At 50.8% G+C, this 27,403-nt stretch overlaps 1 protein-coding gene across 2 annotated transcripts in view; it reads left to right on the top strand.

Annotated features, from left to right (window-relative positions):
* The window catches only part of COL26A1 (collagen type XXVI alpha 1 chain), a 194,705-nt gene that overhangs the window by 28,548 nt on the left and 138,754 nt on the right, over positions 1–27,403 (top strand). The gene's annotated exons all lie outside the window — the stretch shown is intronic.

Below are 27,403 nucleotides of genomic sequence, written 5' to 3'. Positions count from 1 at the left end.
TTCCCTCTCCAGGTCTACTCTTTGGCCTGTGCCCTTTGCCTCTGGCCTGACCTGCTAACCAAAGCCTTCTGTTCTGAGGTCAGCCGCTGCCTGGCTGTGGTAACAGGAGCCTCAGGGGAACAGAGCAGCGGAAGGAAAGGGGGATGGGGAGGGCCCCAGCCCTTGAAGCTGAGCAGATGGCGAAGAAAAACATGGCCTGTTTGCCTCTCTGGGGTGTCCGGTTCTGAGGGCAAGGCAGGAGTTTCTCTGGTCTCAGTTTATTCACACATGACTGTGCGTGTGAGCATATAGGGGGGTGTGGGTCACCCCCTTTTTGCTGGAAGCATCCGGGCCTGGCCGGGATTCTGTTTTTTTTAATTTTTTTTAAAAAGTGTTCCTGGAGCCTGATTGTATCTGATCTGTGAGTTCATCCTGGGCAAGGGCTGTGACATACTCCTGGGTCCGTATCCTAGGATGTAGAGAAGGTCCTATTGGATGACAGCTGGAGCCAGGAAATTTCAGAAGCAAAGTAGGGTCTTCATGTTTCTCATTTAGTCCTTCTAGGTCTTCTCTATGGTTCTCTGGAAGGAGACATTGATCTCTGCATTTGGACCCTATTTTTATTATTATTTATTTATTTTTGAGACGGAGTCTCACTCTTCTGCCCAGGCTGGAGTGCAGTGGCACGATCTCAGCTCACGGCAACCTCCACCTCCCAGGTTCAAAGAGATTCTCCTTCTGCCTCCCGAGTAGCTGGGACTACAGGCGTGTGCCACCATGCCCGGCTAATTTTTCTATTTTTAGTAGAGACGGGGTATCACCATGTCAGTCAGGCTGGTCTCAAACTCCTGACCTCAAATGATCTGCCCACCTCGGTCTCCCAAAGTGCTGGGGTTATAGGCATGAGCCACCATGCCAAGCCTTTCTTTTCTTTTCTTTTCTTTTTTTTCTGTAGAGATGTGGTCTTGCTATGTTGCTCAGGCTGATCTTGAATTCCTGGTCTCAAGTGATCCTCCCGCCTCAGCTTCCTAAAGTGCTGGGATTACAGGCATGAGCCACAGCACCTGGCCTGGAAGTGCATTCTCAGAGTCCAGCAGGGCAGCGTGTGTTCTTCGAGGCAGGGAAGGAAGTGTATGGGCCTGAGACATCAGAGGATGCAAATGGCTAAGGAAAGAGGTCATTCTGGCAGAGGAGGGAGAAGTTGCTAGAGATTTCACTGCAGAGGTATGACGGGGCTGGGCCGTGAGGGTGGCGGGTGCAGAGGCAGGAGGGTTACTCCAGGTTGCAGGAAACAGCAGGAGTGAAGGTACATGAGGGCCATGAGTCTGGCCCGTTGGGGCAGTGTGCATCTACCTCCTGCCCCCCAGCTATAGGCACCGGTTCCTTTTTCCATCTGTTGTTATGAGCAGGTGCCTTCCGTACCAGCTAGGGAACAAGTCTCCAACAACCAGGCTTTTTTTTTTTTTTTTTGTAAGACGGAGTCTCAGTCTGTCATCTAGGCTGGACTGTAGTGGTGCCATCTCAGCTCACTGCAACCTCCACCTCCCGGGTTCAAGCAATTCTCCTGCCTCAGCCTCCTGAGTAGCTAGGATTACTGGTGCCCACCACCACACCTGGCTAATTTTTGTATTTTTAGTAGAGATGGGGTTTCACCACATTGGCCAGGCTAGTGTTAAACTCCCGACCTCGAGTGATCCACCCGCCTCAGCCTCCCAAAGTGCTGAGACTACAGGGATGAGCCATTGCACCTGGCCAAAAACCAGGCTTTTTGGTGATGGCTGGGAACCCAGAAAGGGTGACAGTCATTTGTGATCCAATTCCTAGTTGTCTGAAATGTGCCTCCCTCCACCGCATGGCCTCACCACTGATAGCTTGGTCACCTATCAGCTGTGTGGTCTGGGCTTGCCACAGGTGAGACGCAGGAGAGTGGCCCTCAAAGATAGGTAAGTCCTAATCCCTGCAACCTGTGAATATGCTACTTTACATGGTAAAAGGGACTGTTCAGATGTAAACAAAATAAGGATCTTTTTTACATTTTCAATAAAAAAAGTCTTTTTTTGTTTTTTTTTTTTTGAGATGGAGTCTCGCTCTATTGCCCAGGCGATCCTCCTGCCTCCACCTCCCAAAGTACTGGGATTACAGGAATGAGCCGCTGTGCCCGGCCAACCACACTCTTTTCTCTCATCTGTAGAATGGTCTCAGTATCCTTGTCCTGACTCTGTGTCTCTGAGGATGAGAAAGCAGGAGACCTCCAGTTCTCCTTGGCTGTTGCTGTAGATTTCTGTTTCCATAAAGCGGTTTCTTTTTCTTTCTTTTTTTTTTTTTTTTTTTTTGAGACAGAGTCTCGTGCTGTCACCTAGGCTAAGGTGCAGTGGCGTGATCTCGGCTCACTGAAACCTCTGCCTCCCAGGTTAAGTGATTCTCGTGCCCCAGCCCCTTGAATAGCTGTGATTACAGGTGCCTGCCACCACATCTGGCTAATTTTTGTATTTTTAGTAGAGACGGGGTTTCTCCATGTTGGCCAGGCTGGTCTTGAACTACTGACCTCAGACGATCCGTCCGCCCTGGCCTCCCAAAGTGCTGGGATTGCGGGCATGAGCCACCGCGCCCAGCCCCATAAAGCAGTTTCTAGATCTCACTGTCATATGGCTCCGAATGTCCTGTTGTGAGATCTCTTCTGAAAGGGAGAAAACCTTATCCTGAGGAATTCTAACCGAAAGCCTGGAGAACCCACCACAGACTGATTAAAAGAAATCTTTCTCGTAGGAAAACTGCAAGTCCTGAGTCTCCAGCTTTTTCATGTGTGACCCTTGGGTGGCCCACTTCAGAGCATTCTGCAGCTTGTGATGGGTTTAATTTTCTGTTTTGATCCCACGGTGAAACCACAAATGAGTAGAAGTGCCTCAGGCAGGCCCTCTGCCCTGGTAGCCCCACTCTTGGGATGAGGCTAGGTGGGAACTGGCCGTCTGCAGGGGTTCCTGGGAAAAAAGCTCTTTAATCAGCGGGGCTGGAGGGAAAATGGCTCTGCAGGAATGAATTGAGAACTTGAAACGGCATCTTTCCCTCTGGTTGCCAGGGGAGAGTTGCAATTCTTTTGCGGTGATTTTGTGACTTTCTTGTGGTCAACCCCCTGGTGCCTGTCGGACTTGAGCACAGCAGCCAGATGAGAGGGGAAAAATAGGGGGAAGGTGGCTCCTTCCACCTGAGGGACATCTGCCTTTAACCACCGCTGAGAACAAAGCAGGCCAAGGAATTGCCTGTGACCTGCTGAGGGCAGCTCAGGTATCTCTGGAGGCTGCAGCCTTGGGGTTGTCGGGGGTCTCAGCCTTGGGGTCTTTGTGTACTTAGGTGCTCTGGGAGAAAACCTTCTGGAACTTGGTTTTGTTCACATCCGGCCCTTGCTTGAAAACTCCTGGTGGCTCAGCATGGTGGCTCACACCTGTAATCCCAGCATTTTGGGAGGTTGCAGTGGGAGGATTGCTTGAGCCCAGGAGTTTGAGACCAGCCTGGGCAACATAGTGAGATCCTGTTTCTACCAAAAAACCAAAAAAACATTAGCCAGGTGTGGTGGTGAGTGCCTATAGTCCCAGCTACTGGGGAGGGTGAGGGGGGATAATTGCTTGAACCCGGGAGGTTGAGGCTGCAGTGAGCCGAGATCACACCACTGCACTCCAGTCTGGATGACAGAGCAAGACCGTGTCTTTAAAACACAACACAACACAATACAACACAAAACTCCTAGTGGTTCCCCATGCCTCAGGCCAAGGTTCAAATCCCATAGCATGGCACTTAAGGCCTTTGTCTCTTCCTAGTCTACTGCCCAGCCTCAGCCTCACTTCCCAGCCCCTGACTGACTACTCCAAGCCCCATAGAGCTGCTCCTCTGACAATTCCAGAGCTGTTAAGCTACCACTCCTGGCCATGCTCTTTAGAGGACTGTGGCACCCTAGAGGAGGACAGAATCCCAGGCTTGAGGACCAGGGTTTGATGTCAGAGACTGGAGAATGCAGCTCCCTAGAGCAAGACCCGGTGGAGATCAGACGGTGAATGTGTGGGAGAACTGGGGGCTCCACATCTTGTGGCTGTGGGGTGCTCCTTCATCAGCCCAGGCCTGGGGTGATGCTGGGTAGATGGGGCTGTAAGATGCAGAGGTGGGGGAATGAGGAGCAAAGACAGGCTCCAAAGCATGGGATGGAGAGACATGGCCAAAGGTGAGGCTTTGGGAACAAAGGGAGGGGCTAGAGTCCCTGTGCAATGGGTGAAGTTGACCTCCCTGTCCCTCCCCGGCAGAGCCAGACACCACCTTCTAAGGGCTCCTGTGCACTGCAGGTCCTTGCCTGTTCTTGTCACCTGTGTCATGTTTCTGTGATTCTTTGTGTTGTCTGTGTCTTCTCATTAGATTGCAGGTCTCCTTTTCAGCTCTCTCAGGCCAGTAAGTGTCTCAGGATCTGGTGCTTAGAAAGGGCTTCACAAATGTTCATTGAACAGAGGACTTAGAATTGCTTTCTTTTCCTTCCTTCCTTCCTTCTTCTTCATCTTCTTTCTTTCTTTTTTTCATCTTTCTTTTTTCTCTTCTTTCTTTTCTCTTTCTTTACTTCTTTTCTCCTTCCTCCTTTCTTTGCTCTCCTTCCTTCCTTCTCCTTTCCTTCTCCTTCCCTTCCCTTCCCTTCCCTTCCTTTCCTTTCCTTCTCTCCCCCCCGCCCCCTCCTTTTCTTTTTTGAGACAGGGTCTCCCTCTGTCACCCAGGGTGATGTGCAATGGTGGGGTCATAGCTCAGTGCAGCCTCAACCTCCTGGGCTCAAGTGATCTTCCTGCCTTAGCCTCCTGAGTAGCTGGGACTACAGGCACACACCACCATGCCTGGATAATTTTTTATTGTTTGCAGAGACAAGGCATCTTGCTAGGTTGCCCAGGCTGGTCTCGAACACCTGGCTTCAAGCAGTCTTCCCACCTCAGCCCCCCAGGGTGCCGGGATTACAGGTGTGAGCCACCATGCCTGGTCTAAAGTGTGTAATCTCAACTATACAGCTTGATGAGTTTCTACTTCTGTGTATGCTCATGTAAACCACCATTCAGGCCCAGAGGGAGAACATTTCCAGCACCCAGAGGGCTCTGGTGTGCCCAGGTAGGCCCCCTAGAGGTAACCATGGTTCTGATTTCATCACCATAGAATAGCTTTGCCTGTCCTTGAACGTCATATAAACAGAATCATTCAGCATGAACTCTATTGGGTGTGGCTTCTTTTGCTCTGCATCATCTCTGTGTGATTCATTTAGATTGTTGAAGTGGCTTGTGCTTTTTCAGTGCTGTGTACTATTCCACTGCAGGAATCCCATGCTGCTTCCATTCTCCTTTTGTGGACATTCTGGATTGTTTTTCACTGTATCTATTTTACAATCTATTGGAGAATATGAGCTGGAGCTTGTCAGCTTGAACTTGTCATTTTCCAATGAGGAGACCTGGAGATTAGGGGTCACTTAGCCAATGTCACCTGGGAAGTCACAGGCTGAGCTGGGATAAGACCCCAGTTTCTTGACACACAGCTCTGTGATTCCCTCTCCCTCTGCCCATAGAGGGCAGAAATACGAACTCCTGAGCTTTCTCGGCAACCAAGTCCTCTTATTGGGCTTATGGACATGTCAGCTTATGGACAGAATCCTGACTTTCCCTCGCCCCAAGTCAGCAGGTCACAGAGAACCCAAGCAGCCTCTAAGATGTCGTAGGTCTCCCTCCTGACCTGCAATAATGGCAAGAATCAATGTGTCAGCGGCTGCTTTTCATCGTGTGCTTCTGTGAGCCAGACTTTGCACCAAGGGCAAATGTGTTATTCACCCTCTCAGCCCTGCTTCCTTGTCTGTACCTTGGGAAGCAATTCAGTCCCCTCCCCAGTTATCATCACTCCCCAAAGCAGCACGTAGAGTTCTCAGAGGGCCGCCTCAGAGGAGGGGGTCGACTTTGCTGAGTCGAAGCCCTTCATCATAAGGGCATTATCAGGTGGCAGTCTGATTAGAATCACAAATGCCTGGCTAGGGTAGATATGGGAGGAGGGGCTGATTCTGTGCTGGGAAGGTGGGAGTGGTGCGGGATGCTTACCCAGGTGTGGAGTGAGCTCCTGGGTGGGCTGCACAGGGGGATGGACAGAGCTTTAAAATTCTCAGTGTGGGTCGGAATTGTCCATCAAGATGAGAGACACTAGGCGTGGTGGCTCATACCTGTAATCCCAGCACTTAGGGAGGACGAGGGAGGAGGATTGCTTGAGCCCAGGAGCTCCAGACCAACCTGGGCAATATAGCGAGACCCCCATCTCTACAAAAAATTTCAAAATTAGCCAGGTGTGGTGGCGCAGGCCCATAGTCTCAGCTGCTCAGGAGGCTGAGGCGAGAGGATTGCTTGAGCCCAGGAGGTCAAGGCAACAATGAGCTATAATTGTGCCACTGTACTCCAACCTGGGCAACAGAGTGAGACTCTGTCCAAAAATTTTAAAAAAAGGAATATTCTTTCTAATGAGCTTTCTTTCTTTCCCTTTGTCTCTCTCTTCTTTCTTTCTTTCTGAAGCACGATCTCAGCTCACTGGAACCTCCATCTCCTGTGTTCAAGCAATTCTCCTGCCTCAGCCTCCCGAGTAGCTAGGATTACAGGTGTGCACCACCACACCTGGCTAATTTTTGTATTTTTAGTAGATATGGGATTTCACCATTTTGCCCAGGCTGGTCTTGAACTCCTGACCTCAGGTGATCTGCCTGCCTCAGCCTCCCAGAGTGCTGGGATTACAGGTATAAGCTACCACACCTGGCTAAATTTTGTATTTTTAGTACAGACAGAGTTTCACCATGTTGCCCAGGCTGGTCTCGAACTCCTGACCTCAGCTGATCCTCCTGCCTCAACCTCTCAGAGTGCTGGGATTGCAGGCGTGAGCCATTGTGCCCTGCCTTCATTCTAATTTTGAACATGCATTCCCATGGGAAATAACCTGATCACAAAATATGTTAGAAACAACATAAGAATCATAAAGTTGTTTCTTCCAATACACAGTTTATGTATAATTAGTTCTTCCACAGCCCCCGCTGCCCCTGGCCTTCCCAGATATTTACTTATCACCCACTCAATGCCAGATGCTGCCGCAGAGATCCAAGTTGAGTAAGTCTCTGCTCTCAGGGAGAGAGAGACAGTCATGTCCGGGGGTGGTACAGTGGCTGCGAGTGCTGTGGGCAGAGTTGGAGGAATCAAAGGGTGGGGACCAAATCTGTGCAGAGGGGACAGCAAAGATTTGAGAGTGAAGGGGCCACTTGAGCAGGATGTGGAAGATGAGTAGGTGGCCCTCAGGGAGGCAGGGGTGGGGAGGGGAGTAGGCATTCTAGACTTTGGTGGGCTAAAGGCCCAGATGTGGAGAGAGGCATGGCTCAGCCTAGGGCTCAGGGGTTCAGGAGCGCAGGGAGATCCTTGCAGAACGCCTGGTGGGCTTGGTCATGGAGTGGGCTTTGTCCCTTCCAGGCCTCAGTCCACACTGCCTTTCTTTTTTTTCCTTTCTATCTTTTTTTTTTTTTTTTTTTTTGAGATGGAGTCTCACTCTGTCGCCCAGGCTGGAGTGCAGTGGCACGATCTCGGCTCACTGCAACCTCCACCTCCTGGATTCAATAGATTCTTCTCCCTCAGCCTCCTGAGTAGCTGGGATTGCAGGTGCCCGCCACCACTCCTGGCTAATTTTTGTATTTTTATTTTATTTTATTTTTTGTTTGTTTATTTATTTGTTTTGAGATGGAGTTTTGCTCTTGTTGCCCAGGCTGGAGTGCAATGGTGCGGTCTCAGCTCACTGCAACCTCTGCCTCCCAGGTTCAAACGATTCTTCTGCTTTAGCCTCCCGAGTAGCTGGGATTACAGGTGCACATCACCATGCCCAGCTAAGTTTTGTATTTTTAGTAGAGACCGGGTTTCACCATGTTGGCCAGGCTGGTCTTGAACTCCTGACCTCAGGTGATCCACCCACCTTGGCCTCCCAAAGTGCTGGGACTACAGACATGAGCCACTGCGCCCGACCCTCACCGCCTTCTTTCCTTCACTTGTTCATTCAGTAAATACCACTGATGTGGGCGCTGCGCTAAACCTGAACGAGGGGTGGGGAGACGGGGAGACGGGAGTTCAAGGGCCTGTGGTCTCTCTGCAGGCTGCAGTTACATGGGTCAGGTGGACAACAGCACGTCTGCACAGGTGTGTTCCGTGTGAGGCTGCATTTGGCTGGAAGTTGTCACCGAGTCCCTGGCTTGGGGATGATTTTGCAGACCCAGGGATGGCGCTGTCGTACCAGCTCTTTGCAGAACTACCTGCCTGGAGAAGGCATAGGGGTAAGGCTTTCCCTGATCCTTCAAGCCCTCTGGACAGTGGAGACCAGCCCCAGAGGATTGTAGAACATGACGAGGCCTTTGACTCTGCCTGCCTAGCCTCCCAGTCACTGGGCTTCTGGACAAGAGGCAGCACTGCTCTGAGCTTCCTACCAGTGATGATGAGGGTGATGATGAAAGCTATGTCAGCGGGATGGTCTCTAAAGCCTCTCCCAGCTCTAATCCTGCCAGGAGGAGGAGGAAGAAGAAGAGGAGGAGGAGGTGGAGGAGAAGGAGAAGGAAGAGAAAGAGGAGAGAAGGAAGAGGAGAAGGAGGAGGAGGAAAAGGAAGACTAGAAGAAGGAAGAGGAGGGGGAGGAGGAGGACAAAGAGGAGAAGGAGGAGGAGGAGGAAGAGTATGAGGAAGAAGAGAAAGAGGAGGAGGAAAAGGAGGAGGCAGAAGAGGGAGAGGAGGAGGAGGAAGAGGAAGAGGAGGAGGAGGAAGAGGAGGAAGAAGATGGAGGCTAAGGAAGAGGAGGAGGAAGAGTAGGAGGAGGTAGAGGAAGAGGAGGAGGAGAAGGAAGAGAAGGAGGAGGAAGAGAAGGAGGAGGAAGAGGAAGAGGAGAAAGAAGAGGAGGGAGAAGAGGAGGAGGAGGAGGAAGACCCTGGAGAGGGATGGACCCTGCAGCAATTTCCCAACTGGGCCCCAACCCAGGACCCCACCTCTTGTCTCCAGCGGAAAGCTGCAGGATCTGGTGGTGTCGAAGCCACGTTTCCTCTCTGCCTGCTGGGGGTTACACGAACTGCCAAAAATTCCTACCTTGAAAGGTAGGAAGAAATGTCAGATTTGGAAAGAAATGATCCAACATAAAAGGCAGACTTCATTACCAGCCGGGTTTATTTCATTCTCCCCTGGATTCGGAGTGGCTTCAGATTCTCCCGGGCCTGACCTTTGCAGGGGAACTGAGGAATTTCTCAGAGACGCCAAGACAGCAGTGTGTGGCGGGGGTGCCACCGGCTGCCGGATGATTAGTCCCGGAGCCCTGGTCCTTTGGAAAAGGTGTTCTGCTGGTGGAGACTCGCTGGGCTGTGATGTGATCGTGTCGGATGCCAAATTCCACAGTCAGTCCCTTTCAGCAGTCACATTCCTTAGATTCTTATCAGGGATTTTTCCCCCCAAGTGAACACTGGGAACCAGCCTCCCCGCTGATTGCAGGAGGATGGGAGGAAATTAAAAGCAGGAATCCTGGCGGTCGTCCTGGTTCGTCACCAGCTTGCCGTGCCAGCTTGAGCCCTTCCCTTCCCCCTTCCCCTTCTCTGGGCCTCGGTTTTCTCACCTGTAAAAAGGGGGTTGGGGCGGGATGATCTTTCCAAGGCCTCTGGCTGTGAAAAGTCTATTTTCTCTTTCTTTTCTTCTTTCTTTCTCTTTCTCTTTTTCTTTCTTTCTTTCTCTCTTTCATTCTTTTTTCTTCCTTCCTTCTTTCCTTTCTTCTCTCTTTCTTTCTCCCCTCCCTCCCTCCCTCCTTCCCTCCCTCCTTTCACTGCTTCCTTTCATTTCTTTCTCTCTTTCTCTCCTTCTTTCCCTTCCTTCCTCCCTCCCTCCCTCCCTCCCTTCCTTGCCCCCTTTCCTTTCCTTTCCTTTCCTGTCCTGTCCTTTCCCTCCTCTCCCCTCTCCTCCCCTCCCCTTTCCTTTCCTTTTCTTTCTTTCCTCTATCTTTCTTTCCTCTTCCTTTCTTTGACAGGGTCTTGCTCTTTTGCCCAAGCTAGAGTGTGGTGCTGCAATCTCAGCTCACTGCAGCCTTGACCTCCTGGTCTCAAGAGATGCTCCCACCTCAGCTTCTCGAGTAGCTGGGATTAGTCACGTGCCACTATGCCCCGCTAATTTTTAAATTTTTAGTAGAGATGGGGTCTCGCTCTATTGCCCAGGCTGGTCTCAAATTCCTGGCTTTAGGCAATCCTCCCTCCTCAGCCTCCCAAAATGCTGGGATTACAGTTATGAGCCACTGCGTGTGGCCGGCAAAGTCTTAATAATTCTCCATTCAAGTCCATAGAGAGATGGTTTCAGGGGACAATAGACCTAAACAAAATTCTGTCTTTCCTTCACAGAGTGGGAGATGCTTGTGGGACAGTTGCTGCAGTGGGAGATTAGGAGTGGGGGCCTTCTTGTGTGTCCCCTCCTTCATGGGGGAGCATTCCTCCCCCTGAAATGGTACAGCTCTACTAAGTCTCTACTAAAAATACAAAAATTAGTGCGGTGTGGTGGTATGTGCCTGTAATCCCAGTTAATTGGGAGGCTGAGGCAGGAGAATCACTTGAGCGTGGGAGGCAGAAGTTGCAGTGAGCTGAGATTATGCTACTGTACTCCAGCCAGGGAGACAGAGTGAGACTCTGCTTCAACAACAACAACAACAAAACAAAACAAAAAAACTTTTTGTAGAGACCGGGTCTTGCTATATTGCCCAGGTTGGTCTTGAACTCCTGGCCTCAAGTGATCCTCCTGCCTCGACCTCTCAAAGTGCTGGAATTGCAGCATGAACCACTGTGCCCAGCCTAAACCATCTTTTCAATGGCAGTCCTCTTCTCATCTGTTGGCCCACATTTTAAAACAGCTTTTATGAGAGTGCCATTTATTCAGAAAAAAAGACTCCAGGATTATCCTGGTTAAATTTCAGATTAAAGCCTGATCCAGGCCGGGCACGGTGGCTCACGCCTGTAATCCCAGCACTTTGGGAAGCCTAGGCGGGCAGGTCACTTGAGGTCAGGAGTTTGAGACCAGCCTGGCCAACATGGTGAAACCCTGTCTCTACTAAAAATATAAAATTTGCCGGTGTGCTGGTGGGCACCTGTAGTCCCAACTACTTGGGAGGCTGAGGCAGGAGAATCGCTTGAACCAGGGAGGTGGATGTTGCAGTGAGCTGAGATCATGCCACTGCACTCCAGCCTGGGCAACAGAGCTATGCAAGAAGAGAAGCTGTGTCCTTATTTCTGGACACAGTTGTGTGAGGTTGTGATGCCTGGAGCAGTGGCAGCCATCTTACAGCCATGAGGCAAGACAGCCTGGGGAAGGCAGAGCAGGAGGCAGGGTCTTTGACTGTGTGATGCTGCCTAATTAGCCAACTCTGCAGCCACTCACTTCTCAATATGCGAAATCTTAAGTGACCTGGTTGTTCAAGCCCAATTTATCAGTAGGGTTTTTACAACGCATATCTGAAAGCATCCTCGCCAAAACAACCTGCTGTCAAAACATACTATCAAGGCGTGAGAATGTGAGACCGGGAGACACTTGGTGTCCTGGTTGCACCATTTACACCCCCCCCGCCCCCGGTGGCTTTGGGCAAATCTCAATGCCACAACCTCAGTTTTCCATCTACAAAGTAGCAGTTCACCTTCCCAGGGGAGCCAGAAGTCCCAAAGACAATAGCACCGATATGAATGTAAATTTGTGGACTGCAAACTTCTAAGCATAGCAGATGTTACCATTAAACTATAAATAGGCCAGGCACAGTGGCTCATACCTGGAATCCCATCTCTTTAGGAGGCTGAAGTAGGAGGATTGCTTGAGCCCAGGAGCTCAAGACCAGCCTAGGCAATATAATGAGTCTCCCTGTCTCTACAAAAACAAAGTGCGAAAATTAGCCAAGTGTAATGATACGCGCCTGTGGTTCCAGCTACTCAGGAGGCTGAAGAGGGAGGATTGCTTGAGCTCAGGAAGCGGAGGTTGCAGTGAGCCGTGATCATGCCACTGCATCCCAGCCTGGGTCACAGAGTGAGATTTCGTCTCCAAAATAAATAAATAAACAAATAAATAATTGTACTTTATGGGCCGGGCATGGTGGCTCACGCCTATAATCCCAGCACTTTGGGAGGCGGAGGCGGGCAGATCACAAGGTCAGGAGATCGAGACCATCCTGGCTAACACGGTGAAACTCCGTCTCTACTAAAAATACAAAAATTAGCTGGGCGTGGTGGCAGGCGCCTGTAGTCCCAGCTACTCGGGAGACTGAGGCAGGAGAATGGCTTGAACCCGGGAGGCAGAGCTTGCAGTGAGCTGAGATCGCGCCACTGCACTCCAGCCTGGGTGACAGAGCGAGACTCCGTCTCTAAAAAAAAATTGTACTTTATAATGAAAATATAATCATAATCCTGAACTAGCTCTATCTCTTCTGGTAAGGAAAGGAGACAAGACTTTTTACCCACATGGTATCTACATTTTTTTTTTTTTTAGAGACAAAGTCACTGTATCACCCAGGCCAGATCGCAGTGGTACAATTACAGCTCACTACAGCCTTGGACTCCTTGGGCTCAAGTGATCCTCCCACCTCAGCTCCCCAAATTGGACTACAGGCACAAGCCACCATGCCCAGCTAATTTTTTTTTTCCCCAAATGCTGATCCTCCCTGAATGCTGATGCTTCCTAAAATGATCCTCCTTAAATGTGCTCCTCCCTGAATGCTGATCTTTTCTCACGTGGTCCTCCCTCACATGATCCTCCCTAAGTGCCGACCCTATAGAAAGCGCTTGGCACCATCTCTCCCCCTAGCCTGTCCCCTCTGGCCCTCCTATTAATGGCGGTAGTTGGGGATCACTGCTGAAGTGCTCAAAACCACACAGCCTGCTTGGCCAAATCACATACTTCTCAGCTGCCCCCTCCACGTGGAAAACTCAATCCATCAGTGGCCCCGCCAGCCCTTCCCACCAGTGCGCAGGCAAGGAGCCGATGCTACCTGTGGGGCTGGCTCTCAGGTGGGGTGGGCCCCAAAATTCCCCACCGTGGAAGCTGCTGGAGAATAAATGCAGATAACGAGGAGGGAGGAAGCCGAGAGGCTGGTGGCACGGCCGTGCTCCGTGGAGTAGGTCGTGCACTCCCGGAGCCCCTCTCCCTCCTCCCCGGATGGAAATCCACACAACTCCTTTGCCCTTCAGACCTCCGTGCTGCGCCCTGGAAACCATGTCATCGCCTTTGTGTTTTTGCAAAAAGATTTGGTCAGTTGCCATGGAGATTTCAGATCATCTTTTCCCTCCAAAAATCAATGACCTTAACTTTTCAATTCCTTCCCTGCGGTGCTTCGAAACGGACAGTTCCAGTAAAAACTATTATGAGGAAACGCAGGCAGGTCTGTCTGCTATCCAAACACTCCTACTGTTTTTTGTGCCCTAAAAACTGATCAGGCCATGGTGTTACATACACTCGGCTATTCCTATGTGAACAAAACCACCACTCCCTGCGGTGTTGAGGCGGATGAGTGATGGACAAGAACAGCAGCCTCAGAGACACTCATTTTGCTGGAAGGGATGACCCGATTTGTGCCAATTTGCTCGATGGCAGACAGATGATGGAGAAGTGCTCTCAGGGGGCTGTTGGGGGGCTATGGCCATGAGCACCTTCATGGACTGTCCATTTACCCCCACTGGGCTCAGCTTCCAGCTTCTGCCTCTCCATCCTGCCCCAGCAGGTACTCCTGGAACCCCACTCTGACTGAGTTCCCTTCTTTAAAAACTTTCCATGTGTTGGCCGGGTGCAGTGGTGCAGGCCTGTAGTCCTAGCTACTTGAGAGGTGGAAGAATCTCTTGAGCCCAGGAGTTCTGAGACCAGCCTGGGCGACATAGCAGGACCCCATCTCTGCAAAACATTTCTTAAAAAAATAGCTGGGCATGGTGGCACGCACTTGTAGTCCCAGCTACTTGAGAGGCTGAGGCAGGAGGATTGCTTGAGCCCAGGAGGTTGAGGCTGCAGTGAGCTAGAACTGCATCACTGCACTCCAGCCCGGGCAACAGAACAAGATGCTGTCCCTGTAAAAAACAAACAAGCAAACCTCATCCTACTTTCCACGTTTTCACCTCCTCTTTTCCAATAGGGTGAGTCTCCAAGCTCCTCCCGAGCCAACATGTCTCCACCTTCCACCCCCATCGAGTGGGTATCTTGCTCGCCCCTTCAAGGATGGGGTATCTACTCCACCCACTATGGGCAGCTCATTGCACCCATGAGCAGCCCATTGCACCTGTGGGCAGCTCTTCCTGGCAGCGGGTACCTCCTTATCCTGAGCGATGCCTGTCTCCCAGCAGCTTAATGCTCTGACCTGACTCCGTGCCCTCTGGGGCCATGAGAGCAAGTCTGGTCCGACTCCCCTACAGGATGTTGGGGCAGAAAGCTGGCTGCCTTCACCATGGCCCTCCGCTTGTTTCTGCTCGATATTCCTGAGGCACCTGTCCTCAACAGCCCTCACCTGTTCTGCTAGAGAGGGCAGGTCTGAGCCTGAGGAGCCATGGGACCTCCTTTTCACCTGGCCAAATCCCAGGTGATGACTTTTCTTCCCATGGAAGCTCACGGCTCTAACTCTGACATCAGCGTCCCCTCCCTCCCAGCTCACTCACCTTCTGCTTGTAGGACAGTGGCCACAGATATCTCCTCCCGGGGCTCTGGGTGGCAGTTTCTCTGCATTTCTATTGAACCTCATGGCAGACACAGGGAGAGTCCTCAGTGAGGTAGGAGATGGGATTTGACTCTGGAGGTGGGGTGCAGACACTGGACCAAATTGAGGACTAGCTAAAAGAGGGAAGAGGTGAAAGCACCTCTCCATAAAACATACCCCCTAGCGCCATGACAATTTACCATTGCCATGGCAACACCCAGAAGTTACAGCCCCTTTCCATGGCAACGACCTGATAACCCAGCAGTTAGCACCCCTTCAAAGTTATCACCCGGAAGTTACCACTTAATCATATGCAAATTAAGGGGTGGGTTATATAGAAATTATGAATAACCTGCCTCTTAATTTGCATACCATTAAGATGGGTATAAATAGGAGTGAAGCTCTGCCTCCGAGCTGCTACTCTGGGCACACTGCCTGTGGGGTAGCCCTACTCTGCAAAGAGCAGAACGTCTGCTGCTGCTGTGCACTGCTGCTTTGATAAAAATTGCTAATACCACTGGCTTGCCCTTGAATTCTTTCCTAGGCTAAGCCAAGAACCCTCCCTGGTTAAGCCCCAACACTGGGGCTCACCTATCCTGCATCAGTGGAAGAAGATTCTGAGCCAGAATCTAACATGGAGGGTGTTTATTAGGGATGGCTTTTAGGATGAATCCCTGGGGAAGGGAGGGGACTGAGGCAGGAATGAGCAGAAGGAGACGAGCCTCCATATAGGCCAGGACAGCTGCCCCAGACCCCATGAGGCTCTGCAGCTGGGATGCTCTTTCAGGGTTGTCCCCAGGCAGGGATATGTCCAGGCTTTTCAAGTGTGCCTCCACCAGTCACAGGATGGAGGGTGCTCCAGGAAGAGCTGGGACCTTGGATGAGGTGACTCTGAGCAGCTGAATGATGGATGTCTGTTGACAGCACTTCCTGTAGCTGGGGCTAAAAGCCTTTCTCAATGCAGGGGATCTGGGTGGCACAGCCCAACATCTACCACAAGGGCTGGTGGGCATGGAGGGGAACAAGGTGTGTTCCTGATGCTATTTTGCTAGTAAGACAGCCTGGGATGGCCTTTGATTTGTAGAGGCCACAACTCCGTTGACTCATGCTGAACTTATTGTTGGCAAGAACCTCTACATCCCATCTGAGGCTTGTCCTCTGGGCTCTGGGGCTGCAGTGCAGGACTTCACATTCGCCTGGTTGTATTTCATGTTGTTAGACTTGGCTCCTTGCTGCGGCTGTGCAGATCTAGCTTGGATCCCAACTCTCTCCTAAGACCCAGGCCCCTGTCTCTGCTGGCTCCTGGTCTTCCACAGTTCCCAGCAGCAGTTTACTGCCTCCCCAGTCAAGGTCTTCCTCTCCTAGAGGCATGGCCTCAAGAAGACAGACAGCCACGTGCCAAGACCCAGATCGTCTGGCTGTTTAGCAAAGTGTCTAAGAGTTGCCCGTTGACTTGTTGTTGCCTTGGACATGTTGTTTACGCCTTCCTGTGCCTCAGTTTCCTTCTCTGTAAAAGTAGAATAATAACAGTACTTACCACCCAGAGTTGGGTGAAGATGATCAGGGCACCTTGCTTAGGTAGCAGAATGAGGAGGGGAAGAGAAACCACTCCATGTGCTTGGCTGGGGTCTGAACCACACTCAACTCTCATCTCACTGGTTTCAAACAGGAGTAGGGATAGTTCCTCCTTCTTGCTATTTTTCCTGGTCCTTGAGGGATATGGGTAAAAAGGACCTATGAGAGGATATTTTATTTGCTCTCTGACTATCCACCTGTTCTCATTAGCAAAGTGGATGGAGCATGGGGTTGGGAATGAGAAGACTGAGTTTCAAGGCATAAATTTACTACATACTCATTCTGTGACTTGTGGTCTTCTCTGGAGTTTCTTATCTGTAAAATTCCTGCATGTCACATTGTTGAGAAGATCGAACAGAAGAATGTACATGTATTCATTTGCCAGGGCTGCCATGCCACTGACTGGGTGGCTTAAACAAAAGAAATTTATCTTCTCATAGTTCTGGAAGCTGGAAGTAGAAGCTGGAAGTAGATCAAGGTGTGTTACCACCTGATCAGGGTTCTCACCCACCATGCAGATGCAGCCAAAATACTGAAACAGCAGGTGTTGCAGCAGAGAAAGCATTTAATTATTTCAAGGCAACTGAGCGAGGAGGACAGGAGATAGTTCTCAAATCCACCTTCCTGAGATTTCAGAGGCTAGGGTCTTTTTTTTTTTGAGGCGGAGTCTCGCTCTGTTGCCCAGGCGGGAGTGCAGTGGTGTGATCTCTGCTCACAGCAACCTCCACCTCCTGGGTTCATGCCATTCTCCTGTTTCAGCCTCCCGAGTAGCTGGGACTACAGGTGCCCACCACCACGCCCGGCTAATTTTTTGTGTTTTTAGTAGAGACAGGGTTTCACCATGTTAGCCAGGATGGTCTTGATCTCCTGACCTCATGATCCACCCGCCTCAGCCTCCCAAAGTGCTGGGATTATGGGTGTGAGCCACCGCACCTGGCCAGAGGCTAGGGTTTTTAAGGTTGGTTTGGTGGGCAGGGGGCTAGGGAATGGGTGCTACTGATTGGTTGGGCATGAACTCTTAAGGGTGTTAAAACTATCTTTGTGCACCAAGTCCATTTCTGGGTGGTGGAGGGTCATGGATCGCTGGGCCAGCTGGTGTTCGTTGGTTCATCAGTTCATCTGAATGCAAACTCTAAAAAGTATTGCAAAGACCAGTCTTAGGTTTCACAATAACATGACTCCTGAATGCTAAGTTATTACAGAAGAGCAAACTAGGGAAAAATAGTGGGTTCTTGTTTTACCATACCTGCATCTTAGCAACTTTTGGTTGTCACAAAAGAAGTTGCATGACTAAGGATCATTGTTCTTAAGAAAAGAAGTTTATTAATCTTGTTGGACAGCCTGCCTGGGACTAGGAGAGGAAGGTAGTGAATTATTAGTGACTACTGTCTGTTGAAATGACTGTACGTGTAATCATGCATAAAGGATGAAAAGGTCAGAGAGAAAGGAAAAAATATATAACAAACATCTTATGGTTGAGTTCTCCCAGGTTCAAGAGATCCTCCTGCCTCAGCCTCCTGAGTAGCTGGGACTACATGTGTGCACCACCACGCCTGGCTAATTTTGGTGTGTGTGTGTGTGTTTTGAGAAGGAGTCTTGCTCTGTAGCCCAGGCTGGAGTGGAATGTCACGATCTCAGTTCATTACAACCTCTGCCTCCTAGGTTCAAGTGATTCTTCTACCTCACCCTTCCAGAGTGCTAGGATTTCAGGCATGAGGCACCACACCCAGCTAATCTTTTTTTCTAATATTTTTTGTAGAGCTGGGGTCTTGCTACGTTGCCCAGGCTGGGCAAACCTTAGTTCTAACAGAGCTTCTTGAACACAGTTGGCAGGCAACCTCACTGGCACTGGCCTTTCTGAGGGATTGGGCAGGTGCAGCCAGGTAATTAGAACAGTGAGGGCAGGTGTGGTGCTGGGGAGCTGGGCCTGAAGCTGGACACTCCCAACCTTGAGATGGCTCAGATCCTGCTGGGGCTCAGGTCCTGGCACAGACCACAGCCCAGAGCAGCTGCTGTGGTTGAGCTCAGTGACTGTGGATGGGAGGGCTCCTTCTGGGATGCAGGGGTTGGGGTCGGAGCAACAGAACTTTACCAGGCCTGCCCTGTGTCCACCGTCTTCAGGAGCTGGGAGTCTTCCCATAGGACGAAGGCTAAGACAGAGGCATACAAGGGGCCCTGTGGGACAGGAGAACCTTTCCTGGCTGGAGGGTCAGGGAAGGCTCGCGGGAGAGACACGGCCACGTCTGTGCTTGAGAGGGCGCCCTCTGGTGGTAGATAGAGGAGACTGCAGGCTGGGAGGGCAGGAGGGGCCGAGATTCAGGACCACCATGGGAGGGGCGTCAGGACACGGACTTGCAGGCACGGTGCCTAATTGGCCGTAAGGAGGCAGGGAAGGGAGGGAGGAAAGGAGAAGGTGGAGTGTGGGTGATTTGCTCCTGGTAAGGAAACGGGGAACTTAGAGGTGCTGGCCTCCAAGCTGGAGGAGCAAGTCGGGGTTGAATAGTGATGGATTCAGTTGGATTGGACAGGTTGGCATTGTGTGTACTGCAGTGTCCTGTGGGACATGACGGTGTGTGACCACTGCCTAGGCAAGCAGGCAGGCACAGTGGTGACTCAACAGGGGGCCAGGACAGAGCTCAGGATGAGGAAATGGGGACAGACTGTGTGGTTCTGGTGGAAAGGAGGGGGGCACTGGCAAGGCCTTGGGGCCTTGCAGAATTGCGTGAGCCCAGGAGGTCAAGGCTGCAGTGAGCTATGATTGTGCCACTGCACTCCAACCTGGGCAACAGAACAAGACTCCATTCCAAAACAAAACAAAAGAAAAAACAAAAGCCCTGGTCTCTGACTCAGGCTCGGGACTCAAGTGTCCTGGGGAGGGAGGGGACACATGATATCAACCCTCAAAGCAAAGCTCAGTTAGGAGCACTGGGGCTTGGAAGGCCAAGCCTGAGGCTGGGGTAGAGGTGGTGAGGTAGGAGGTGGAACTTGACTCCAGGGGCAGAGCTTGGACACCGGACCAAATTGAGAACTAGCTAAACAAAACAGGTCGGGGCAGAAGCGCCTCCCCATAAGACATGCCCACCAGTGCGCCATGTCAGTTTCCCATTGCCATGACAACACCAGGAGTTACCACCCCTTTCCATGACAACGACCCAACAACCCTAAAGCTACCACCCTCATCCTGGAAGTTTATGCATAAACCACCCCCAATTTGCATACAATTAAAAGTGGGGCCGGCACAGTGGCTCATGCCTGTAATCCCAGCACTTTGGGAGGCCCAGGCGGGCAGATCATTTGAGGTCAGGAGTTTGACACCAGCCTGATTAATATGGTGAAACCCCATCTCTACTAAAAGTATAAAAATTAGCCAGGTGTGGTGGCGTGCACCTGTAATCCCAGCTACTAGGGAGGCTGAGACAGGAGAACCCCTTGAACCTGGGAGGCGGAGGTTGTAATGAGCCAAGATTGCATCGCTGCCCTTCAGCCTGGGCCACAGAGCGAGACTCCGTCTCAAAAAAAAAAAAAAAAAAAAAGTGGGTATAGATATGAGTGCAGCCCTGCCTCTGAGCTGCTACTCTGGGCACACTGCCTCTGGGGTAGCCCTGCTCTGCAGGGAGCAGGACCTCTGCTGCTGCTGTGCACTGCCACTTCAATAAAAGTTGCAACACCACTGGCTTGTCCTTGAATTCTTTCCTGGGGGAAACTAAGAACCCTCCCTGGCTAAGCCTCAATTTTGGGGCTCCCCTGTCCCGTGTCACCAGGGCAATGGGGGGAAGAGGCTGCTTCAGCAGCATCTCTTAGGGCGGCAGGCAGCCTCGGAGAGGGGTTGACTGGTCACATTCTGAGATGGGCATGAACCTGGGAAGTGTCCTGAAGATCTCTCTATCGCATCATGACATGATTTCCTGAAATCACTTAGCACTTGTTTTCTCTATTAACCCCCAGTTAAGGATTTGATGGCTCAGCCAAGTCACAGAGCCAAACGCCTGGTGGGGTGAAAGTACTGTGCAAGCAAGCCTTGAGCTGGTGGTGGCTCGGGACGGTTTGATTGCTCCTCCCCCTAGGTGAAGTGGGCCTCTTCTTGCAAGAAAAAGAGACTTGTGGCCGGGAGCGGTGGCTCGTGCCTGTAATCCCAGCACTTTGGGAGGCTAAGGCAGGTAGATCACTTGAGGTCAGGAGTTCCAGACCAGTCTGGCCAACATGGCGAAACCAGTCTCTACTAAAAATACAAAATATTAGCCAGGTATGGTGGCGGGTGACTGTAATCCCAGCTACTTGGGAGGCTGAGATAGGAAAATTGTTAGAACCCAGGAGGCGGAGGCTGTAATGAGCTGAGATCATGCCATCGCACTCCAGCCTGGGCCACAAGAGTAAAACTCCATCTCAAGAAAAGAAAGGAGGCCGGGCGCGGTGGCTCACGCCTGTAATCCCAGCACTTTGGGAGGCCGAGGCGGGTGGATCACGAGGTCAGGAGATCGAGACCATCCTGGCTAACACGGTGAAACCCCGTCTCTACTAAAAATACTAAAAATTAGCCGGGCGTGGTGGCGGGCGCCTGTAGTCCCAGCTACTCGGGAGGCTGAGGCAGGAGAATGGCGTGAATCCAGGAGGCGGAGCTTGCAGTGAGCCGAGATCGCGCCACTGCACTCCAGCCTGGGCGACAGAGCAAGACTCCATCTCAAAAAAACAAACAAACAAACAAAAAAAACATAAAAAAAAAAAAGAAAAGAAAGGAAATGAAAGGAAAGGAAAGAAAAAGAAAAGAAGAAAAGAAAGGAAAAAGAAAAGGAGACTTGTTGGGGTGCAGATCCGTCCTCAAGACCTTTGCTAGGAGTGAGTTTACTGTCTTGGACCCTCCCTGAGTGCTCAGCTGGGGAGAAGGGAAGGGAAATGAGGAAGGAACATTGCTGAGATGATGCCCAGAGATAATGCCAGTCCTTTGCCATCCTGATGGAGGCTGCCAGGAGTGTGTTCATTTCTTGGCAGTTCGAGGACCAGGCCTGCCACGTCCCAGTTCTGTCCTCCTGGGTCAGTCCTTCCAGAAGGGTCGTGAAAGGGACATATGTCTCCTGCTAAGCACCTTTCTGAGTGCAGTTATTTTATGGCCCCCAGAGCACTGTTCACCCACTGCTGTGCACCCGCCATAGTCAGGAGCTGAGGTGCGCAGGCGGGCGGCGGCAGGACGACACCACCAGACAGCAGACAGAGGCAGACAAAACACTCAGGATGCAGGGATCCTAGGGGCAAGGCAATGGGGGTCCCCACAACCGCGGCTACCTGGGGATGCACAGGCTTTAGAGCTCCATCTGGAAAGGCCTGGAGCCCTTTCCTTGTCTCTGCCTCCCTTCTTCATTGTTTTTGGCCAGGTTTTGATTTTTGGAAGCCATTTCCAGCCCATTTAAAGACCAAATGTTCTGGGGACGGTGATTCGAGGTATTTGGAAATGTTTTCCAATTCACAGCTCATTTCTCTATGGAAAGCCCTGACTCAGTGTGGTTCAGAGATGCTGGACGGCCTGTCTGTTCTAGAACCCTCGGGGCGGATCTCAGGATCCCACATTAAACCATCCTGAGGAAAGTCACTCTCTCTCTCTCTCTCTCTCTCTCTCTCTCTCTCTCTCGCTCTCACTCTGTGTTTGTGTGTGTGTGTGTGTGTCGGAGTCTTGCTCTGTCACGCTGGCTGGAGTGTAGTGGCACGAACTCGGCTCACTGCAACCTCTGCCTCCCGGGCTCAAGCAATTCTCCCGCCTCAGCCTCCCGAGCAGCTGGGATCACAGGCACCCGCCACCACACCCGGCTAATTTTTTATTTTTATTAGAGACGAGGTTTTGCCATATTGGCCAGGCTGATCTCAAACTCCTGACCTCATGTGATCCGCCCATCTCGGCCTCCCAAAGTGCTGGGATTACAGGCATGAGCCACTGCGCCCGGCTCACCTTTCTTTTTGGAAACACACACTGAGTGCTTGAGCTGGAGCTGAGGCTTTCCAGTAGAATCAAAGGAAGGGCCTAGGCTGCTGAAGTCTCCCACAGTTTCAGGACCTTTTTAATTGGCAGAGGTGGAATTCACAGTTTGTACTGGGTAGGTGGGATCCCGCCAGTCCTCGGGTCAGGAAGACTAGACTCCCTTTGCAGCTCAGCCTGTGGTTTGAGCTGTAGCTATGGGCAATGAAGTTTAACCTCTTAGACTTTCTTTTGCATCTGCAAACTGGGACTGTCTTTAAGCTGTTAGATTCCTTCGTAGGGTTTAAGTAACCAGTTGATTAAGAATGATGCCTTGATTTTGGTAATGCTGCATGATTTACACACTACTGACTGGGATGTGTTCATTTAGTCCTGATCATAACCCCCCCGCTTTTTTTTTTTTTTGAGACGGAGTCTCTCTCTCTGTCGCCCAGGCTGGAGTGCCGTGGTGCGATCTCGGCTCACTGCAACCTCCGCCTCTCAGGTTCAAGCGATTCTTCTGCCACAGCCTCCCCAGTAGCTGGGATTACAGGCGCCCTCCACCATGCCCGGCTAATTTTTTGTATTTTTAGTAGAGACTGGGTTTCACCATGTTGGCCAGACTGGTCTCGAACTCCTGACTTCAGGTGATCTACCCGCCTTGGTTTCTCAAAGTGCTGTGTTTACAGGCGTGAGCCACTGTGCCCAGCCTCATGATAACCTTAAAAGTTAGATTTTAAATATAACTGAGGCTCAGAGAAGGGACATCACTCTGCCTAAGTCATACAGCAGGTTTGTGGCAGAACCTGGTGTTAAACTAGGTTTCCTGGTGCCTGTGAGAAGAGGGCTCAACTTTTTACTACTTTCCCTTTTCTTCCATGTTTTTGCTTTGTTTTGTTTTGTTTTGAGACAGGGTCTGGCTCTGTCATCCAGACTGGAGTGCAGTGATGCGATCATAGCTCTCTCCCGCCTTGATCCCTGATCTCAAGCGATCCTCCTGCCTCAGCCTCCCGAGTAGCTGGGACCACAGGCATGTGCCACCATGCCTGGCTAATTTTTACTTTTTATTGTATAGAGATGGGGTCTTGCCGTGTTGCCCAGGTTAGTCTGGAACTTCTGCGCTCAAGTGATCCTCCCACCTCAGCCTTCCAAAGTGCTAGGATTACAGCCGTGAGCCACTGCACCCAACCCCTTTCACGTATTTTTGAGTGTGCTAGTACTGGTAATATGTATTTTCCTAGAAAATTGTCCAGTAGTCAGGATTTTTGAAATTTTTTGATGTAAGATTATACCTAATATTTGCTTATACATTTAAATCTCTATATGGAATGTTTTTTTCTTGTTCTTCATGTCTATTAAACCTGAGTTTAGCAGGGCATGGTGGCTCACGCCTGGAATCCCAGCCCTTTGGGAAGCTGAGGTGGGACGATCACCTGAGCCCAGGAGTTTGAGACCAGCCTGGGCAACATAGCTAGACCCTGTTTCTACAAAAATGCAAAAGTTAGCCAGCGTGTTGGCGCACACCTGTGGTCCCAGCTATCTGGGAGGCTGAGATGGGAGGATTGCATGAGCCCAGGAGGTTGAGGCTGTGGTGAACCATGATCGTGCCACTACACTCCTGACCTCAAGTGATCCATCCACCTCGGCCTCCCAAAGTACTGGGATTACAGGCATGAGCTACCACACCCGGCCTGAACTCATGTCTTTCTTCAGCTCTTGTAAATTTTCTTGTTATTTCTTCAAGTACATGCTTCTCTTTGTTCCTTTTTGATCATGCCTTCCAGAGCTATTACTAGATAGATGTTGGTCCTTGGTCTTCCTCTAGGTCCCTTGTTGCCTGTTTCTGCCTGTTTTCCATCTCCTTTTCTTTTTGCAGTGGCTACTGGGAAAGGTCACAGCTTAGATTTGCAGCTCATCGGTTTGCCCTTTAGCTGTTTCCATTCTGTTTTTCATAGTCATACATTTCACTTCTAAGATATTGCATTTTTTTATTTCATATTTTTTGTGTGTGTGTGTCACAGGGTCTTGCTCTGTCACCCAGGTTGGAGTGCAGCGGTGCGATCATGGCTCACTGCAGTCTCAAACTCCTGTGCTCCAGCGATCCTCCTGCCTCAGCCTCCTGAGTAGCTGGGACCACAGGCATGTCAGGGACCATGCCCGGATAATTTTTGTATATTTTTGTAGATACAATGTTTCACCATGTTGCCCAGGCTGGTCTAAACTCCTGGGGTCAAGCTATCCACCCGCCTCAGCCTCCCAAAGTGCTGGGATTACAGGTGTGAGCCACCATGCCTGGCCAGAATTTTTTAGTGAGTGATACATTGTCTTATTTCTTTGAGGACATTAATTATGCTTTAAAAAATTGTCTCCATCTATTTGCTTTACTATTTTTTAAGGGGATGTGATTTATTGCCTGTTGAGTTGGTGCCTTTCTTCCATGATACTGGCCTTTTTTCCTCAAATAATTTGAAAGTCTTGGTATCTGGGGTTTTCCATTAGCTTGTTTCTGTTTCCTGAGAATTTGTCTGTTGGTGGGCTGGAGGTATGGATGAAGAATGGGAAACGAGTGTGTAAGAATTCATTTATCTGTCTGACTTTGAGAGTGACCCTGTTTCTCCTGGAGGTCACAAGCTTTTTTTTTTTTTCTTTTTTCCATCCCCCAAGACTGAAAGGTCACCAGCTTTTGAGGTCAGCCAGCACCCACTCCTGTGACCATACCTACCTTAGGACAGGTGAATCCCATGCCTGATATCTTTTTTTTTTTTTTTAAAATAGAGACAGGGTCTCGCTCTGTCACCCAGGCCGAAGTGCAGTGGCACTATCATATCTATGTATCTCTACATATCTATAGATACAGGTATATCTATATATATAGACATAGATATAGAGATATATCTATAGATATCTATATCTATAATATATTTATATCTTGAGATGGAGTCTTACTCTGTCACCCAGGCTAGAGTGCAGGGGTGCGATCTCGGCTCACTGCAACTTCTGCCTCCTGGGTTCAAGTGATTCTCCTGTCTCAGCCTCCCAAGTAGCTGGGTCTACAGGTGTGTGCAACCAAGCCTGGCTATTTGTTTTTGCATTTTTAGTAGAGACAGGGTTTCTCCATGTTGGCCAGGCTGGTCTCGAACTCCTGACCTCAGGTGATCCACCCACTTTGACCTCCCAAAGTGCTGGGATTACAGGCATGAGTCACCATGCCCGGTCGTATATATATAATTTTTGTAGAGACAGGATCTTGCTATGTTGCCCAGGCTAGTCTAGAATTCCTAAGCTCAAGCGATTCTCCCTCCTTGGCCTCCCAAAATGCTGGGATTATGAGTGTGAGCCACCGCACTCAGCCTCCAATGCCTGATTCCTGAAACCAGCAGAGACAAGGTCCCGGGTCCTACCTGTCCAGCTCCTTCTATGGTGGTCCCCTAACCAATCTCTCTGATGGTCACCTTTGGGTCCCTCTGTACCTCCTCATCTGCATCTGCGCACCCATGTGGCTCCTAGCTTCAGCCCCGGTCCTCTTTTGTGTGTTTCTGGCTGTGATTTTTGCCTTCAATGTGGGCCCATCTACTTTCTGTCTCTTAGGGACCCCTCCAAATGTCTGGCCCATTGCTTCTCTCTTTCCAGTGCCCTTGAGGACTTTTTTTCTTATTTTATTTTATTATTATTTTTAGACAGGGTCTCGCTCTGTCACCCAGGCTAGAGTGCAGTGGCATGATCACAGCTTACTGTAGCCTCAACCTCCTGGGCTCAAGTGATACTCCTGCCTCAGCCTCTTGAGTGGCTAGGACTATAGGCGTGTGCCACCACAGGTAATTTTTAAATATTTTTGTAGAGATGGGGTCTCGCTATGTTGCCCAGGCTGGTCTCAAACTCCTGGGCTCAAGTGATCCATCCTCCTCGGACCCCAAAAGTGCTGAGCCACCACCTGGCCAGGGACTTATTTTTTAATTTTCAATTTCTAGGCTATGGGGATGGGAGGAGGAGGTGGGATCACCTTGACCTGATCCCGTATTGTTTGTGTACGTCCCTTCCTCTTTCCTCCTCTCCACTGCCCAAGCTTGCTGCCCCTTGCTTCTTGTACTCTGAAGGCATTTATTCCCTAGCCCGGCAGGTCACATGTCTCTTCCTTTCTCCTGACTCCTCCCCTTCCTTCAGCCTTCTGGCTCTTTCTTTCTCTCTCTCTCTCTCTCTCTCTCTGGCTCTTTCCCTTCCTCCCTCCCTCCCTCTCTCCTTCTCTCTCTCTCTCTCTCTGGCTCTTTCCCTTCCTCCCTCCCTCCCTCTCTCCTCCTCTCTCTCTTTCTTTCTCTCTCATTCCTCCTCCCCTCCCCTCCCCTCCCCTCTCCTCCCTTCCCCTCTTCTCCCTTCCTCTCCTCCTCTCTTCAGGGTTTCACTCTGTTGCCCAGGCTGTAGTGAAGTAGCATGATCATAGCCACTATGATCCTGGGCTCAAGCCATCCCCTGCCCCAGCCTCCTGAGTAGCTGGGACTACATGTGTGTGCCACCACGCCTGGGCTAATTTTTTAATTTTTATTTTGTAGAGGCAGGGTCTCACTATGTGGCTCAGGCTGATCTTGAACTCCTGGGCTCAAGAGATCCTCCTGCCTCAGCCTCCTAAAGTGCTAGGATTACAAGTGTGAGCCACTGTGCCTGGCCTGGCCACTTCCCATTGCAGGCAAGTCTCTAGACTTGCCGTGGTCTCTCTCCGCTCTGTGCCTATTACACCGCTGCTTCCCCTGCTGGCTTCGTCCCCTCTCACGGCCCCCACACATTGGTCAGTTGGTCGGTTGGTCGGTCGGCTAACTTATCTTGCACTACTCAGCTGGTGGCCTCAGGGACTGCTGGGCGAGATGCCCTGCTCCGTTCCTGTAGCTTGTGTGTTCACCACGTGGTGGAACCTGTTACCTGCTGTTCCTATGGACTGTGTCATCTCCTCTCCCCACCAGGGTGAGATTTCCACGGGCAGGGCTGAGTCTTTCTCACCAATTCCACACTGAGTGGTCAGTGACGGGAATGATGCCAAGGCTTGGTGGCCAAGGGTTGCAAGTGTTCTCTCTTCCCCTCAGACCGAGACAGAGGGTCTCAGTGGGCCCCCCATCCAAGAGAGCGAGCCTCCACCCCAGGTTTGTGGGTCCCCTCCCTGTCCAGCATGACCCCCTGACCCGAAGTTGGCAGCTCTGGG

The sequence above is a fragment of the Gorilla gorilla genome, chromosome 6, assembly GCF_029281585.2.
Source record: "Gorilla gorilla gorilla isolate KB3781 chromosome 6, NHGRI_mGorGor1-v2.1_pri, whole genome shotgun sequence".
NCBI classification, from domain to species: domain Eukaryota; kingdom Metazoa; phylum Chordata; class Mammalia; order Primates; family Hominidae; genus Gorilla; species Gorilla gorilla.
The sequence above is the reverse complement of the archived record's forward strand: the minus strand, read 5'-3'. Positions and strand labels throughout refer to the sequence as shown.